The 17,562-nt window shown below is 39.4% G+C and overlaps 1 protein-coding gene across 6 annotated transcripts in view; it reads left to right on the top strand.

Annotated features, from left to right (window-relative positions):
• The window catches only part of ELFN1 (extracellular leucine rich repeat and fibronectin type III domain containing 1), a 941,931-nt gene that overhangs the window by 693,989 nt on the left and 230,380 nt on the right, over positions 1-17,562 (top strand). The gene's annotated exons all lie outside the window — the stretch shown is intronic.

Here is a 17,562-nt window from a genome sequence, read left to right as displayed (position 1 = left end):
TGTCAAATGTAAATTCACTTAGGCTTTTACTGCATGGAAAAGTAAAATTACAGACTAGTGAGGTAAATTAGAGTTTTGTGTGGTAAATACCTCAATAAATGTATTTATTTATTGTACTTATAAAGCGCCAACATATTACGCATCACTGGACATTAATTTAGGTTACAGACAATATTTAGCGGTGACATACAGCAAAATGACAACACATGAATACAAGAAAGACCAGATAATGCAGCACAGTATGAGTACAAGGTAATGCTTAATCACTGGATGGGAGCATGGAGATTAGGCAAGTTAGGTTCACTCAGATGCATAGCATGGGTTCACCGTACTGGAGGTGCATGATCAGGTAGGACACAAAAGGAGGAGGACCCTGCCCAAAGGCTTACAATCTAGAGGGAGAGGTAAGGACATGAAAGGTAGGGGACCAGAGCTCAGCTGTGGTGGTGGTGGCAGAGGTCAGGAAAGGGCGAATCTTACAGATGTTACGAAGGTGGAAGTTGCAGGACTTTGTGAGGTTTTGGATGTGGGAAGTGAAGGATAGTGCGGAGTCCAGGGTGACACCCAGACAGCGGGCATGAGAGGTAGGGTGAATGGTAGTGTGGTTAACAGTGACATGCACATCTGGGAGGTTCATGGATGGTATATTGAATGAAGGAGGCACTCAAATTGGGTATAAACTTGCGTTTATCAAATCAGTAGCAAACACGACATGTTTCGGGGAAATCCCCTTCCTCATGGATGGCCGGGGTGGGAAGATCATAAATTCCGTTTTGTCTAGATTTAGTTTCAGGAACCTAGCGGACATCCAGGAGGAGATGGCTGATAAATGACCATTTACAAAGATTAGATCATTTGGTAAAACAAGTGAGATGTTTGTTAGCTACCAATAGCTCTAGGCTGGAGGTAAAATACCAATCAGCTATTCAGTAAACTGGACAGGCAAAGGAGACAGCCAATAGGAGGAACCGCACAGTCCTACTTCTCACTCCATTGATACCAATATATTGCTGAGCGGGACATTAAAAAGTAAAAAAAAATAGATGCAGACGTGCTCAATTAAAGACTGGTACTCTAGTGGCATCTAAAGGGACCCTGGAGATGTCTTTTACTGTTATACAGTGTCCACAGGCAGCTCTCTTAGAGGAATGGCATATGTTTTAAGCAGACCACCTGAAAAATCACCCCAACTCTGGCCAGAAGTGGGAGAAAATATCACCATATCAGAACACAGCTTGCTGCCCAGACCTACTCCATAGCTAGACTTCTCCTAAGTATCTACCGAACAGGTCTTAGTGAATTTAAGCCATGTTTTTCAGTAAATTACCAAACTATTACGGCATGTATGAAAATCTAAAGTCTAAAATACGGTAGCAGGAAAAAAGGGCGCCAGCTGAGGGTGGATGAAAAGGGCGCTGCCATAGACCCTAATGCAATTATCGTTAATACGGCAAAAAAAGCAGAAGAAGGGCACCCAATAAATATAGGTAACAACATTAGAACATTACAGTTCTTTTAGGTATGCTATCGTTTTAGAAGCTTGCAACGTTATAGTTTTAGTCATAATATTTTGTCTGTGTGTACAGATTTTACGTTATCAAAGATATTATCATTTCTTTGTGTAAAAGGGTGTTTCTGCAGAGGGAGAGGTTAGGGCTAGGCACCACCAGGGGGAGTGGTTAGGCACCACCCGGGTAGCGGTTAGTTTTAGGCAACACCAGGGGGTGGTTAGGGTTAGCTACCACCAATGTGGTGGTTACTGTTAGGCACCACCGGGAGGTTAGGGTTAGGCACTATTGGGGGGGTGGTTAGGTTAGGCACCACCAGGGAAGTGGTTAGTTTTCTTAGTGAGAGTAGGGTTGAGTTGAGCTGTATTTTTGAGTTACGTAACAATTTTTAACGTTAATAACTTTTCGTTATTATCTCCCATATGTTTTTAAAACTTTATTTATTGTTAACCAAGTTTGACAATTATATTTATCGTTATTAAGATTTCGTTATCCACCGGTGCCATTTCAGTATCTAGCTGGGGCCCTTTTTTCCTGGCCCCATTTTTTCATGCATGCTAAAATACTGAATATTGTACCAACCTATTATTGCTTACTGAACAGGTCTTAAGGGGCCCATACACCTAACTATTTTCACGCCGATATACAGCAGATTCGATCGCTGTGATCGAATCTGCTGTGAAATCATCACGCAAACGCTGACAGAACGATTGATTTCCATCTGAAATCAATCATTCCCGTTGATGCGTCTGTGTGGAAGATTTTTCTCGATAGCCGGCGGGTTGGGAGTGCGTCGATAGCGCCGTTCGAATGCCCGACGACCGACGCAATACAGCGGCAATACATTACCTGCTCCGGCCAGTGCGACTCCCCCGGTCTCCGCTGTCTTCTTCTGTGCTCCAGGTCCCAGGGCTGCAGCTTCACTGAACTTCCTGTCTTGGCAGGAAGTTTAAACAGTAGAGCACCCTCTACTGTTTAAACTTCTCCTGGACAGGAAGTTCTGTGAAGCCAGCTGGAGCCCGGAGCGGAGAAGAAGACAGCGGAGACCGGGGAAGTCGCGCCGGCCGGAGATGGTAATATATGCAGGGGGGGGGGCGGCAGCTTCACAGATTGTGATCGGTTTCATGCTGAAATCAATTCACAATCTGTTTGCAATAAAGGCAGCCATACGATCCCTCTCTGATCAGATTCAATCAGAGAGGGATCTATCTGTTGGTCAATCTGATGGCAAATCGACCAGTGTATGGCCACCTTTTGTAAATTGAGCCTATATTGAAGTCTTATTGTGGTTGTAAAATAAAAGGAACTGACCAAGGACATTTATGTGCAAAAAAGAAAAAGTTCAAAGTATCGCAATCTAAAGGTGCAGCAAACAGCATTGATTGCATCTAAATTAGCTTCATCCACAGGCAAGCCAAGATTGCTGAGATATGGAGACACAGCTACTTACTAGTATATCAAAATGCCAGAACATGTAGAGGTCAGCCTGGTTTTTATTTATAATAAGAAACCGACCATTTTCCATTTTCAATCCCCTTCAAAAATTATTTTCTTGCAACTATTTTCCGAGTTGAGAATTACAAGCTGCCCCTTCGACATCACCGTAACGTCTGTTTAAATTAAACACTTGTTATAACAATATATTCTACAGAAATATTATGCAGAACCGCATTCTAATCCTTGATAAATCCAAAGCCAACAAGGCATAAATGTAACGAAACACCCCCAAATACATTTTTTCTCTCTGTCTGCTAATCCTTGAGCATAAGCAGTTTATGCACACTGGGACCGAATGGAGCAGTGACATTGATCCCAGAATCCTTTGAGAAAATCACTGGAGAACAAATTAATAGTACCCCAGTTATGTTTCTTTTTACAAGAACATGTTGCAAATGAAGTAAGAGACAAACCTGCAGGACTTCAAACAAAACCATCAAGCAAATTGGGTCTTTAAAAAAAGGTGTGGGGGGGGGGAGAAATCTGTGGTAGACAGTCAACCAATTAAAGCAGTTAAGGCGGGACTGTGCTGAATATTTGCCTAGAAGGCACATTAAGAACATTCCATTTATTTGCTATACAAGTGCAACTACTAGTTTTGCCTTACTTCTACTACTATAAATGAATGTATATCTTCTCAGTACAAGTGAAATTAGGAACCACAGTTATCATATGGTTACTACCTATAGTAGAGTTAAAGATTTATACTGGCATTGTAACCTTAAACTTAATGTTTCCCCTTACATTAAGCCTGAATCTAGCCTAATCGTACATGTCAGCCATACTATCTCAGAAAAAAAACACATATACTGTATAAGTAGATAAATACTTGGTCTACTACATAACATATGTATTGCACTGTCCACATTTTGATTTTAGTGATTTTTCTATAGTTGAAAAAGAAAAAATCCTTGTTAGGTTTTTCCATTTTGACTGTGTCTATCTTAAAGCCAATCCTGACATCATTACCCAACCTTCTTCCAGTCTTCAAACACTCCCACCCAGCTCTACATTAGAAAGTGCATTGTCTTTGCATGAAAAATATTGGCCAATCGGAGAGGAACAGAGGTGTGGGAGGGGAAATGGGAGGGAAAGAGGCTTCAGCCAAACAGGCTGCAATAGTTATGTTTGAGGGGAAAGTAAAGAAGAAAAAAAGAAAACCTGGCATGCCTTGCAACTTCCTTTGTGTGGTAGATGTACCGAACAAGAGTCAGGGAAACTGGGGAATGATGTTTTATGGAGAAGAAACATGAGAAGGATTTTTAACTTTTGGATTACCTGGTTAGCATCCTTATTACTTGTTTACCAGATAAAAATAAAGAATTGACTTTTGATTTTGTGCCTGACAGTTACACTTTAAACACAATCTTATCTAGGATAACAGATGTTTCCAACATTCAAGGTGACCATACTTCACTCGATATATGGCCAGAATGACCATTGGATAGATCTATCATTTTCCCACAAACTGCACAGCAATTTTCAAGAGATTTCAGCATTAAATGTATTGGAAATCATCCTGTTGCCGCCTCCCAAGTGTATATGTGTCTCCCCCTATGCAGTGTTGAATGCTTACCTGCTCTATCGGCACAAATCCTGGCCTCCTCCGGTGTCTTATGTCATAGTGAGCGTCTGTACCACGTGACATCAGGTGCATGTAGTGATGTCACTCTCCCCGGAGGAGGTCAAGATTTGCACTGGTGCAGCAAGTGAGCTGTCGACACTGCAAACCGGCATGGTGGGGGGGATGGGGGGGGGGGGGCAACACAATAACACATAACTCTTGGGAAGGGGGCAACCAGCCAGGGGTCTGTCAATCATCGTGATATTGAACAACATTACCTCCGCGCACTGGATCGAGCCCTTGCAACCGAGATTTTCCCAGCATTCATGATCTATCCTCTTGACAGATTTCTGCTAAAAATAAATCTAAAGATTGATCGGGCAGCCATGTTGTGGCACCAAGGCTGACCTGCCCGCAAAATTCAGTGATGCATTGCACTTTTAGATAGCACATCATGGCTCAAGCACCAGCTAGAGTGATCTTAATTCCTGGCTAATGGTTATTATATAAGGAAAAAATTATTACAGAGATGCCGGTAGACAGCAATTTGAGGCTGCAGCAAAACATATCTGCCAGACGGGAACTGTGATGCAGATGATGGTGGCACTGGTTACTGGGACCTTATGACTTGTGAATCAATCCTCAGCTCAGACAAATCCCTAAATGATAAGAGCAGGACTAAGTATAAGACAGTTACTGAATCAGTCTTCTGCAGCCTGTCAGTTTTATCTTTCGGCTCACTCTAGGTCAGGAATGTCAAACCGGTCCTTCGAGGGCTGAGGTCTTCACACATTTTTGACACAGCTCAAATTCATTGATGGTTCTGAATCAGGAAAGGTGTGGTCCATCAGGTAGAACACATTCCTCTCTCTCAGTCCATCCTAAACACTGCCACGCATCTGGCCCTCCAGGCCTGGAGTTCAACACTCATGCTCTAGGCAAGTAATTTATTGTAAGGCAACACCAGTTGGAATACGGTTGCTTAGGCCAAGCTTGGTGGGTCAAGCATAGATCCTGATTATTCATGTTAAAACAAAAGCTGAACCACTACTACTGGTACATAATACAAACTGCATAAAGGCACACGTTTGCAAGCCAAGATGTTGGGGAGGGGTGGGGGGGGGGGGTAAAAGTAGTTGTTGTTGCTAGTACAACAGAGGGGAAGAGGCACCCAGGGTAGATTAAAAGTAGGTTAAAACAATGTAAAATTAAAAAGGTGGCTTACCTCTCAGTATGACACAATCAGTGGAAGTAAACAGTATGCATTTGCATTAGCACTAGTACGTGCAGGCTGTGTATGGGGAGTTAACTCAACTAAACCATTACCTCACATTTGATGTACTCCATGCTGCATTCCATCTTTTTACATGTCTGCCTTCTAAAAAGGAACCTCCGGCCAGAAGACAGACGTATAAGAAGTTGGAACCCGGCATGTAGTGCATCAGAAAGGAAGTGGTGGCTTAGGTGAGTTGACCCCTGCATAGACAGCCCGCGCCCTCCACACCATTTCTCATTTAATTCAATAATTTTCACCCATCCTTAGTTATTGCTTTCAAATATGTACATCACTCTAAATATTTGTACATTTTTGAAAATCAGAAGGGATGATGTAAACAAAAGGTTGGGATTTTGTTAAACAATGGACATAGTCTGTGTAGCTGGCAATACTTGTGACATATCAGGATGCAACTTATTATTATCCAATATAGTCACCTTATGCTGAAAGCTAGAGCAAAGAGCAAAGATTATATGCATAGGGTGATAAGCCATAGCAAACAATCCTATTTCACTCTACTTGAGTCAGTTCAGTGGAAAATTAATTCTCACTATTTGCGTCGGGTTACTGGGCTCGATTCACATAGCTTTATTTATCTCAAGTATTTTTTCCTTATTTTATCAAACAAGGGTTTTTGGTTGTGTTTTTTTATCTTTGCTTTTTTGGAATATTTAAAAAAATGTTACATTACAAAATCTAACACAGATAGTAATTTAACCATTTCTGGTATTGTATGACTATAGAATAGTTTTTAATTAACATTAACATAAGCTCCTTCATCAGCCAGAATTAATTTGATTTGGGAGTGATTGTCAATCACACTGCAGGGATACAAACAGCATGGAGACAATTTAATGACTTAACTTCTTCTGTTTGCCTCCTTTTGAATAAAATAAAACTCAACCACCAGGCAATGAAATTACTCCTCTGACCATCAGGAGATAAATAAGTAGGGACTAGATTAGAGATGATCGGAAATGCCCTTGTCCGATCCCGCGGAAATTCCAATTTCCACCAATGCCGATGACTAATTCTTCAGATTTCTGATGAGTCTTTTTTTATCATTGTGTAAAATCCCTGATTGGCCAAATCCTTCTGAGTTGACTCTGCGTTATCTGATTGGTCCAATGCTTCTGTGTTCTGTGATTCGGCTAAAATTACCGGAATGTGATAATGCAGTATTTCTGCAGAAATCCGATTTCCGAGGAGACCTTTTTTTGTCATTTTTTGCGTTCTGTGATTGGACAAATATTTCAGAGTTGACTCTGCATTTTCTGATTGGTCCAATGCTTCCGAGTTCTGTGATTCGGCTAAAATTACCGAATGAAGGGATTTCTGCAGAAATTCGACCTCTGAACAGAAATGCAGAAGTTTCATTTCTGCAGAATCTCAATGAGCATCCCTAGATTAGACCGTTGTGGAATAACTTTAATGTACATTTCAGTATTTTGGTTTTTATCTCTGTAACATAAAATAATTGGCACTTATCAAATATCAAGCAACATATAAGGGCGCTTTGTGAATTTCATTCTATGCATTATTTAAGGATTCCATGTGATAATGTAGAGTTTAGCATGAAAAAAATACTTTGTGAAATGTACTTTTTATGTTTTCCTCTTTAAATGTTGCAAGTTTGGACTAAGATATGCCAATATAAAGGAGGATACACCTTATAAATAAACTTTTGGACAAGATATTTGTTTTGCTTTTCAAATGTGCTTGTTGTTGCCTGTATTATACTGTAGAATTGCTGCCATTTTAGGCATAGGAGTACTGAGGACTGGACTGGAAATATTTTTGTCATTTTGAGACTGTTCTTTTTTTTCTGGACTGCTAACCCCCTCATGTCAGGCCTCAGATACTCCTCCTGCGGGATTGTGATGCTCAATTCTCTACTAAACATGCTAGAAAGTCATTCTTGTGTGGACCTTATTAATAAACCTTTGGACAAGACATTTGCTTTTCTTTTCAAATGTGCTTGTTGTTGTCTGTATTATAGATTGGCTGCCATTTAAAGCACAGGAGTACTGAGGACTGGACTGGAAATGTTTTTGTCATTTTGAGAGTTTTTTTTCTGGACTGCTAACCCCCTCATGTCAGGTCTCAGATACTACTCCTGCAGGATTGCGATGCTCTATTTTCTACTAAAATTGCTAGAAAGTCATTCTTGTGTGGACCACTTCTTTGAGGTAGTAATGGTGTGCATGTTTAAAGTCAAAGTGTGCTGATGTGGAAATTGGTATAAAAAGCATTTTGTTTAATCTGCAGTTCTGGAGTTCTACTTTGACACCCCCTCTCTTGCTCTTATCTCAAACAAACAAAACATTAGGATACAAGAATGCTAGAGCACTAGATTATGCAGGGATTGCAACCACACCTAAATCAGAGGATCCATCTAGAGACCATCTAGAGACCTCCACTAGCCATTGCTTTGTCTCTATCATTGTAGAAATGATCAACACCTGTATATGTACTTTAAATACTTATGATCACTATTGCACTGTATTCCCATCTATGTCGTTTATACAACACTGAGGGTAGTGAGGGTAAGGGAAGGGGTGCTACAAATATACATATATAGAATATATACAGTCACACACTCATGGTCTGTCCTATCCACTATTCACTCTCATGACAATGTTATATATAAATTAAGTATTGGCACAGGTCTTAAAACTTGAAAAATAGAGTAAATGGCTTCTATGCAGTAGTTCTACAACAATTTATATCTCTGACTTCTTCCGTGGTAATGTCAGAAATGGCTCAAACCAAGTGTAACATAGAAAAAAACAAACCTTCAGTCTAACATACTGAAGTCAGCCACAAAATGGTATTGAAACTAGGCAGAGCCAGATGTTTTATTCAACGTTTGAGATCCCCGGAGGAGGTTTTATCAGGAGTCACCAGTGAATCTTGGCATTGGCTCCTCAGGGAACGCAAAGCTCTGATATACATCTCTGTCTGTTTACATTTAATATCATTGAGCGGCTGCCCTTCACCATATAGAATGTCGGTCTCTTCATATATGAATAGAGAACCTGCTTAATATAAGATAACTGCAGAAAGGGCTGTCGCTAGTGGATGACCGACTTTAATTCATTTCTCGCAAAATATTGTTGTGTCCTCTGTTGGAGATATTTCAAATAGAAATTAGCTATAACTAATTTTATAACTTTTAACATTTCACTGATGGCATGTTTACTGCTTCTTTTGTGTTATTACAGGTGAACCTTGTTAAGCATAATTTGTTCTGGAAACATGCTTGTAATCCAAAATACTCTTAGGGGCCTTTTCCACACATCTGCTTGAAAATTTTGCCGATCGCTGGTGCACTGTGATTTATATGTAAATCGCTGTCCAATTTTTCCACTAGCACGATTATTGCCGCAATTGCGTTTTGCTCCCGATGGTTCATGTCGCAATCGCATTGAGTGGAAAAAGTCTTTGCAAAGGCAAATGCATTTGCGATTGTGCTTGCAAGTGGAAAAGAAGCCTTACAGTATATCAAAGCAAATTTCCCTGTAAGGATTAATGTAAACTCACATGTTTCATTCCACAATCCAAACACATTTATAGAAAATATTTAACACAAAATATTGTACTGTATAACGTAAAAACATTTAAAAAAGACTTTCACTATAACACAATCATTGCTATCTCTTGGCTCACCACAACTGTCCAATAACAGTTGCTTTTGCCTACTTTTGAAGATTTCAACAAAATGTGATATTGTATAGTCCCAACACTCAGATTAAGTGCAATTCTGCAGCATCTAAGGAAGAAGAACCATCTGTGTGACGATGTGACATGGATATAGGTTCTGTGCTTGTATAGCAAGACATTTGCTTATCAAGTCAAAATTTTGTTTGCCTTGCAAAGCGCTCTTAAAACAAGATACTTGCAATTCAAGGTTTTCCTGTACTTTATTCTTTCTTCTTGGATGGTATTCACTTTGGTATGAGTTTTCCAGTCCCTCGCTAAATTACACATTTTGTTGGTTGCGTCAGTATGCTGCTGTCATAATAATTCCAAGAACATATTTACTGTATAGGCGTAGAAGACCATAAAACTGTTATGGGACTTTAGGAGCACAGAGGGCCTAATCCTGTCCACCTATATATTGTCTTATGTAGGTAGACCTGTCATTTCAGCAGATATGTTTGGTTAAATGAAAGTAGGCATAATATTGGTACCTCTGAGTGAGTGATCTAAGAGGGGAAACAAAAATTTGCCTTCTTAAAACAGAAGGTATTTGCGATAATTTAGGTTGGAGAGAGCATATGATGTCTCCCACAATGCATCACTGCTGGATATGCAAATCATCCATTGTTGTCCCTGTAAGCTAGCCACACCTCCAGGACCATTAGAATGCAATGATGTTTCAGCGTGTTAATTGTAGAAATCCACAATAATCTGATAAGTGTACTGCATTGCTGTTGTGTACGAGCATTAATTTCCCGAATGATAGACTATGGCAATCACCGTAGCTGTTCTGGTAGACTCCAAGTTTCTCCTGTACTATAACCTCACACATGACCAAGCATCAGATTGATGTGGAATAGTTGTCATACGATTCATCTACGCACACCCTGGACCCTTATCCTGAGTACCTAGACATGCTTGCGCACCATATGGTTTGTCGTTTTAATTTTCAAGTACTGGGCTAATAAATTGATGGCAGTTCCCATACAACTTTGCTTGATTTAGTGACCCCGATTGTTAAAGTAAGTTTTACTAACCATTTCAGGCACTTTTTTTTGGACACAATTCTTGGAGTCATAATAGTGTGGAAAATCTATTGAGGCAGAGGGGAAATTGTCTGCAATTCCCCTTTAAAAAGGAAGCTGGGTTCGTGGCTGCTGTTGCAGTACATCTTGCCGCTGGACAGGCATTAGTTTCATACAAACACGTTAATCAGATTACTAAAGTTCTTTATTGCGCCCAGATTTTTAAGGAATACCAACACAATGTTGAGTATATTGAGTAGTTCATTTTGTTAAATAGTTTTAATAAACAAGCACAGAAGCATGGATACAGAGTCTCGTTGCTTCTGGGCAAATTTTATTGCAACATTAATATTTCAGATGTAATATAAACACACCAGTAACATCATGTTTCTACAATATCCTCAATGCTTAACAATGATGCAGGAAAGCAGTATTTGTATTTTTTTTTAAGCAAAATTAAGTAAGGTTGTGGCAGTTAAAGGTACCTGTTGATGATTTGGCACCATGTGGTCATTTGAAGTGATGTGAATCCTCACCTTTTAGAGACTGATGATTGTGTGTTTATTGTTTGCTTTTACTTTCGTAACTTCAGAGTCTTGTTTCTGCATAGGTTCACAAACCATAAGGTAGCCATGTGTCTGGTGGCTGGATAGTGTACTGGTTAAGGGATCTGCCTTTAACATGGGAGACCAGGGTTCGAATCCTGGCTAGGTCAAGTTCCTATTCAGTAAGGAGTTCAAGGCAAGACTCCCTAACACTGCAGGGTGGCCTCCTGAGCACGTCCCAGTGGCTGCAGCTCTTGAGCACTTTGAGTCCGAAAGGAGAAAAGCGCTATACAAGTGTTCGGATTATTATTATTCGGATTATAGTATCAAAATAATACATAAATAAAACCTTTGGGTAAAACTATAGTAAATATTTCCCCTATGCGCCAATAGGGTTGGCCTGAACAGTATTCTGCGAACATTGGCTGTTCGCATTCGCAGCGAACAGCAAACATTTGGTGTATTCGATTCGCCCCCTAGACATTATCATTGAGCTAAACTTTGACCTTTTACCTCACAGTCAGCAGACACATGGCAGCCAATCAGCTAGCACCTCTTCCTGGGCCCCCACAACCCTTTCAAAAAGCAGTTGCTGTGGCCATATTGGATTAATTTTCTGCTGGCTGCTGACTGTTAGTGAGAGCATGGACAGACTTGCTGCAGATAGATAGGGAAAGCCTTAGCTAGGCCTGTGTCCTTGTTCCTCACTAGCTGTGAAAGAAAAAAGCCCTTCTGAGGGCTAGCACATCGGTCTCATGTGGTTTTTTTTTTGTGTGTGACACTCCACAGCCCACTGATACCCAGAGCTGTGTACACACTACTGCTGTTGTCTCATTAAGTTGCAGGCACAGAACCAATGTAGTGGATTATTATTTCACTGTATTCTGATAGTACTATTGCATTTGTGTGCGTGAGACACTCTACAGGCCATTGACACCCAGAGCTGTGCATAATGTGATTTCTGCCCTTTAGGGAATCTGACTCTGCGTCAACTCCATAATTTTTGGTGGGACTTTTGGCATGGATCCCCCTCCGGCGTCCAGGTGTTAGACCCCTTGAAACAAGTTTTCTATCACTTTTGTGGCTAGAAACAGTCTTTGTAGGTTTTAAAATTCGCCTGCCCATTGAAGTTTATTTGCCTGTTCGCTAACAGTTTTCAGAAGTTCACGTTCACCGTTTGCGAACAGAAAATTCTATGTTCACGACATCTCCAATGGGATAGCTACATTATTTAAAAAAAACTATTAAGAAAACCACATTGGACAACTAGAGCTAAAAATTGTAAAATTCAAAATACATGTGTATGCATATACTGTATATATATATATATATATATATATATATATATATATATATATATATATATATATATATATATATATATATATTGTACATTTTAGCCCGGAGTAGAATGGATTATAAATTTATTTTCTCCTACACAGCTTTCACTTACAATAGGTTGTAAAAGTCTGACAGCTCTGACATGTTTTTGACTAGTCCATCTCCTCATGGGGGTTTATCTGGGTTTTCTTTATTTTCAAAAGTATTTCCTAAATGGCATTTGCTCAGTCCAACTGCCAAAATACTGTGCAAGAAAGTAGGGAGGCTGGCTGGCATCTTTGTATAGATCCTTTCCAGGGAATGCTTTATTTCTAGGGATTTTCTAAATATATTCCCAGAAAAGGAAAAAACAAACGTTTAAAACACAGTAGTACTAGTCACTGCACACGTATTGAACTGCCGCCAGTCAACGGGGCACAGGGTGAGCTGAATGATGGCTCAAAACTACAGCCGCCGAAATTCCCAGCTGCATTAAATACTATTCCTCCTCGTAACAACTCGGGGGGGACACCTAATTCGGGGTCCGGCTATTTCTGGAACCTGAAGTATGTGTATGCGGTTGCAGACTACAGTGTTGCAGCTATAGTGGTGCCCATATTGACCTGCTTTGCCAGTTACTTGTGGGGATCATAGCAGCCATCACTGTACAGGGCACTGATAGGATACCACAGTAAGGTGTGCATTTTTTTATTTCAACATGCATTCTGATTTTTTTCAGCGATTCTCATTTCTGCAAGTAAATCAGGCCCAATGTGTTCACCAGACTTCTTCCAAAACTTAGCTTTTATTTCTTCACATAAAGTAGAAATGATTTCAAACTGTCAAAAGATAAAACTTTTTTTTCTGCAGAACTAGCTTCTTTTAATGGATATTATATTCGCTTAATTTGCCATTTATAGTAATCACAATATTATATCACTTCTATGTGTGCAGAGCAGAGATTAATTGTGCGCCGCTCAACACAAGGAAGAAATATCTTGCAAATAAAAGCGTGTGTATATATAGAAGTGTAAGATAAAGGGTTAGGAATCAGATTTATGGCTTGTTAACAACAAAGAAAGTATTTTTCACTCAGTCAGTATACACCCCATTCTGTCCCTGTAGCCCCTGACCTAAAAGCTGCATTATATTATCCAACCCAAAGGGCCAGTACGGCATTGATTGGGGTTTAACATAATAGATGGGAGAGGTTTTTTTTTTTTTCTAGTCAAGTTATTATCACTTGTTCATGAAGCCCCATTGGTTGAATGCCTGCTTTGACATAGAGAGTAGTAGACTTTATGTGATTGGCTAGGTGGTCATTACATGGTAGTAGTGATGAGCGTGAATTTGCGAAATAATGATTACTGCCATAATCGAAATTTTGCAACTGTCACGAAAATTACGCAAAATGTCAAAGTTTTGGGGAACTTCGTAATTACGATCGTTTTTCGTAATTATGATCATTTACGTACACAAACAAATCAGAATTTCGTGTTCAACATGGAAATTCGACCGTTCTCGAAATTGTGTTTCAGTCCAGAGCTTCCTGATTTAAAGTGACAGCGCGTGCAGGGACCTTTGCATTATCAGATATTGCAAGGCCCAAAACCAAGTGTCTCAACATGACCGCTAAGTGCAGCATGGATAAGAGCATCTGTCTTAGAAATGGCTGCAGATAGAGTCTCCTGATGCATTTAAAGCGACAGCATGTGCAAGGACCTTTGCATCATCAGTAATTGCAGTAGTTGCAATCAATGAGTGACTTTCCTGATTTTATTTGTTTCCTAAATGTGCATAATTACTATTAGAAACGAAATTACATCCATTTTCGTAACTAAAATAACTGTTTTTATAGAAAACATGAAATTATGAAATTTCGCGTTAAACACGAATTTGCAAAAACCGACAGCATTCCGAATTACAATTTGTATAGCAATTACGAAATACGAATTTGTGTCGTAGCAGCAAAATTTGCGTCCGTAATTAAGGAAATGCGAAATTACGAAAATTTTGGTTCAACACTACATGGTAGGCTAAACAGCTTATAAAAGCCACTGCAGCCACTCTCCCATCTGTCACAATCAGGGTCGGTGTTAGGTGTTACAACGTCCTGAGTGAAACTAGACTTTGGAGAAGTTATTTATCTCTTGGCATCCAGGGATGGTGGCTCTCTATCAGCCACTTGTCCAGGGTCCTCTCTATAACTACACAACATCTATTATTATGTGACACACCAGCATGTACCAGTGGATCACATGTGGCACCTGTAGTCATGGAGACAGGACCGTGGGCTAGCTGCTAGTAGAGCTCTCCTGTGGCTGGATGCCAAGAGGTGGGTAACTACTCGCTTTGGCCATGAGGGAGGACAAAACACTCAGGGGCATCCTGCCACTGCCCCTGATTATGTGACAGCTTGAGCGACTTGAAAAATTAATGTAGCGTATTCCCAGTTAGGATGTTATGTTTTTAATACATTGGTACCACTGACAAAGCCTTTCTAGGCAAAAAAAAGGGTAGGTTTACGACTACGTCTGCACTTTTTACAGTTACCTGAGTAAAGTATGTTTACATGATGATTTAGAGTTAAATATATGCTTTATTAGCACATGTGTTTCAGCACATTTCCACTTGTTAGCAGGAAACAAGGAGATCCCTCTGTCTATTCCATGCTGGGCAGTGCTGCTGTAGTAAAGGTGTATTTCTTCCATGAGAGTTGGTACCCAGCTCTGTCCAGCTCCAACATTTTCTTATGTGTCGTTTGATGCCCCATGTCCTGTGATTAGATTGGGAAACAGCACAGATGAGTCACAGCAGCCAACTGCACCAATGGGATGGACCCAGTTCTGGTGAGGCCAATATACTTTGTATCCACCACTGCTGTGCTTTGCATGGATGGAGTAACAACACCAACACCAGCAGTATCAGTAGCAGGAGATAACTGCCAAAGGAGGCTCTTTACTAGAGAGAGGTAGCGTAAAGAAGTCTGATCCACAAATGGCTAAGACTGCTCACCCAGTAGTTACAGCAATGCTATGAAAGGCATTACTCTATTAATTGCATTATATTCACAAACTTAATACAAGTAATATTTTTAATTATTTGAGGGCCGGGCCTATTGAGGATTACTGGTATTGTTTGTAATATATCTCCAGGACAGTAAGGGTAAAGAGGAACCCAGGTTTGGATAAAATTAAGTTAAAACCAGTAAAAGTGTAAAAAGGTGAGGTGGCTCACAAGTGCAAACAGCAGAAAGACGGTAGCAGAGAGAAGCTCAATGCTTCCAGCTTATTGCTATTTGGCACTTGTATTGGCCTGAGGAAGCGGGCTTGAACCTGTGAAATGCATGGCTTGTGCTAAGTAAACCTTATTGTCTTATTTGACTGGTGTCATTGGGGTAAGCCACCTCACCTTTTTCTGTTTACTGTTTTTAACTGTTTTATCCAAACCTGGGTGACTCTTCTTTACCCTTCTTCTGTGCACTAACTCTGTCAAAAATCTGAGCAGTTCTTGCCTTTTTCATGATTGCTAACTCAGTAAAGGACCAGCCTTTAAAGTGTTGCTATCATATAAATCCGGCATAGATGGGTTTGAACCCTCTATAACAGTAATTATAGATTGACGGTATACCTTGAAATGAATCAGAGCACTCAGTATTTGATTTTATATAAAAAATTGTATTTGCTTATCATACAGCTTATATACAAAATATGAACAGTTCCAAGTAGTGTTTCCTTCTAACAGTATTCCATCTTATCAAGGCTTTATAGCCAAGCGATCATCAATCTTCTAAGCACATTCAAAAAAGTATATAATAGTTGTGTTTTGTAGAATAAGATCAACAGTAGTCTCATCTGTATCAATAGCTGTGTATCTAGTAGCTGTGTAAAACTTGTAGTAATCTTCTTAAAGAAATAGCGTAAAAAAATAACTTCCCAAAAAAATTCTTGCTAACATCTTAACAGAACTTAATGCTGAAAAATTAATAAAGTAAATCACCAGAACATTAAGCATATTACCCCTTCTCTGTCATCTCTTCAGCATCTAGAACCACATGTGGGAAGGTAGCTTCTGCCTCATGTGTCCTCTCATGAGATTGTTGGGCTTCTGCAAACTATGAGCTTTCAGCTCCTACTTTTATAGTGATTGGATGCAATATGGCTGCCTAATCTGGAATCTCCCTAAATCCCAGGTTCTGATTGGCTAAAGCTCCCGTGCATCAATGCTTTATCATGTTTTGAATACCTAAATCATATTATTGTTAATAAATTCTGATTAGGTCATTTCTGACGCAGTTAATTAAAATTGGACGTCACCAGCCATCTTGTCTGCTGGTTGACTTTTTTGACCCAGACATTGAACTTCCAAACAGTAAACAATGTCATTTATGACGCATTTCTGATAATGTGTCCTTCTGCTAATTAGTTTGGAATGTGTCTGTTCGTTCCCAGACATAAGATTGGACAGCTTGACACTGTAACCAGACCTGTGATAGTCTTCAGCAATTTAAAACTTATTGAAACATACAGGGCTTCTAATATACATATTTAAATATAAAGCTTATTATATAATTCTTCTTAAAACAAATAATCATATAAGATATAATTGCATATTAAAATGTAATAATATACAATAATTTTCCATATATTTGCCTTTCCTAAGAAGATATAAATATAATATTTTCAACCGGCAGATGTCAGCATTTCATCATGTAAATATCAAGCTGTATTAATAATATTAATTTTATAAGACTATGAAACCGCCAGGTGGCATAATTGTCCTAAATACGGAACAATAGAAAAAAACTTGTAAAGTTGTTCACATTCAAAAGGACACTCATAGTCAAAACAACTTTGTGGAACACAGCTAATATGTTTTGAAACTTTTACTGCAGAATCCAGCTTTCAAAGTAATACATTGTATTATAGGTTTTAACAATCATTATTTATTTCTTTGGAAGGATGGTATTGATTAAATAATATTTAGATTAATAATATTTATATGTAATAACTGAGCAAAATGTATCTATATATGATTGCTGCAGTAATGTGACTTTTAAACTTGCTTTCTGTCTTCCACATACTGCGCTGTGTAACCTTGACATTTGAAAGATTCTTGTAACAGA

The sequence above is a fragment of the Hyperolius riggenbachi genome, chromosome 7 (assembly GCF_040937935.1).
Source record: "Hyperolius riggenbachi isolate aHypRig1 chromosome 7, aHypRig1.pri, whole genome shotgun sequence".
In the NCBI taxonomy this organism is placed as follows: Eukaryota; Metazoa; Chordata; class Amphibia; order Anura; family Hyperoliidae; genus Hyperolius; species Hyperolius riggenbachi.
This window is presented reverse-complemented; position numbering and strand designations above follow the sequence as displayed.